The sequence below is a fragment of the Moschus berezovskii genome, chromosome 6, assembly GCF_049115385.1.
Source record: "Moschus berezovskii isolate FMDL1 chromosome 6, NW_MosBer_1.0, whole genome shotgun sequence".
NCBI lineage: Eukaryota > Metazoa > Chordata > Mammalia > Artiodactyla > Moschidae > Moschus > Moschus berezovskii.
Genome location: NC_142465.1, coordinates 70,716,513 through 70,718,584, shown reverse-complemented (window position 1 = coordinate 70,718,584; position 2,072 = coordinate 70,716,513). Strand labels below are relative to the sequence as shown.

At 40.7% G+C, this 2,072-nt stretch overlaps 1 pseudogene; it reads left to right on the top strand.

Annotated features, from left to right (window-relative positions):
* Nucleotides 1-1,173: 1,173 nt before the first annotated feature.
* On the top strand, nt 1,174-1,776 carry LOC129536087 (reticulon-3 pseudogene; annotated as a pseudogene).
* Nucleotides 1,777-2,072: the final 296 nt, after the last annotated feature.

Below are 2,072 nucleotides of genomic sequence, written 5' to 3'. Positions count from 1 at the left end.
ACCTTCCAATGCAAGTGGTGTGGGTTCGATCATTGGTCAGGAAGCGAAGATCCCACAGGCCTCTCACCCCAAAAAAGCCAAAACATAAAACAGAAGCAATATTGTAACAAATTTGATAAGTCTTTGAAAAACTTGTCTACATTAGAAAAATCTTAAATAAAAATAAAATCTTAAAGAAAAATAAAAATTTTAAAAAAAATAAAGATTATAAAAATTATCTTAAAGAAAAATAAAGTACCAAAAGCTGACTGTATGAGAGATAATATAAGGAAACTGCTCCAGGAAGGCAGAGCATGGGGCCTACGGGCCAGTCACTGAGGCCAAAAAAAAAACAAAGGTGAAACATAGCCATCTATTTGGTTAGAAGTTTGTTTGTTGGTTCATTTATTTGCTTGTTTTCCATCAGAAAATGAATGATCACCTTGTAAACTAAATTTGCCCATAAACTACTTGAATCTGTCTTATAGAAACTGCTTCTTTAGGTCATGAAACAGGCTAAGAAATAAAATCGTGGGATGCAACAGAAAGGTCATTTAACCAGGACTGAAATACCTGGGCTCTAGTCCAAGTTATGCCAATCACTGGCTGAGGTGGTGTCTCAGGTGGGGCATTTAGCTCATGCATCTTCTGGAAGCCTGCCATGGCGGGGCTAGGAGGGCAGCGGGAGGGAGTAAAGAGAGATGGAAAGATGATCTCCAAGGTCCCATCCAGTGAAAACAGTCATGGTTCCAGTTAGCATATAAAATAATTGAGGAAGTCTGGAAGACTATATATCAAAACATCACTAGAATCTACCTCAAGAGAATGGGATTAGGGCAGAGGCAGAGAGACAAAAGAAAACAATTAGGGAACCCTTTCGGTGGGGAAAAATGCAAAGGGTGAGGGGATTATAAGTGAAATATTAAACAGGAAAAGTTCCAGTTAGCATATAAAATAATAAAGTCTGGAAGGCTATATATCAAAACATCACTAGTAGTCAGAGCATAAGCACGAATTAGAAGGAGCAAAGGCACTTGGGGGAGCTGACAGAATGATTATTTTATTTCCCTGCTTTCTCCCTTGTCCTTCTTGGAAAAGCTCATGTTAGAGCCATTGGAAGCCTGTCAATCCCATCTAACTCCTCTTAATCCTCTGGAGCCCAACCCTCCTTGCCCACTAATGAGGGAAGGGGACATGGGAGGGAATTGCCTGGGAACATGCTCTGATGCCTCCTTTGCAATACACCATCTGATTTTCTGGCACAATGTGAAGAAAGCTGAGCTTGGATCTTGCCCCACACTGATAGTGCTGCTTACCCTGGAGATTTCAGCATCATCAGTGTGGCTTCTTACATTATCCTGGCTCCCCTCTTTCTCGCTATCAACTTCAGGGTCTACAAGTCTGTCATCCAAGCTGTACAAAATTCAAAAGGCCATGCAATCGAGCTATTTTCAGAAGTTTTCCATAATTATGAGAGTAACCCCATCAACATGGTCAACATGGCCCCAAAACTCATCATGTGTGTCTTTCTGGTGAAAGATCTGGCTGTCTTCATGTGGCTAATGACCAGCATTGGTTTAGCACCAATGGGATTGCCCTTCTGATCTTTGCCTAACCGTAAATTTTCAGTGTTCCAATGAAAAGTACAAATCCCAGTCTGACTACTATGTTATGACCAAGTCAGATGTTGAAGGGTCCAGGCAATGTTCTCTGGCATTTCAAAGAAAAAGAAAAAAGAATAAGCACATGGAAATTAAAAATCCAACAGTTACCAAAACACCTGCTCTTGTGCCATGAAGGAATATGTCGTGTTCAACTCCAGACTTTTTTCATCTGGTGTTTTCTCACCTTCTTTCACTTACCCAAGTACTGGGTTTTATTTATTTTTTATTTTTATTGGAGGCTAATTATTTTACAATATTATATTGGTTGGTTTTGCCATACATTGACATGAATCTGCCCCGGGTGTACATTCTTACAAGAGTTTTGTGCTTATTTTCAGTTTGCTGCTGCTGCTAAGTCACTTCAGTCGTGTCCGACTCTGTGTGACCCCATAGACGGAAGCCCACCAGGCTCCCCCGTCCCTGGGATTC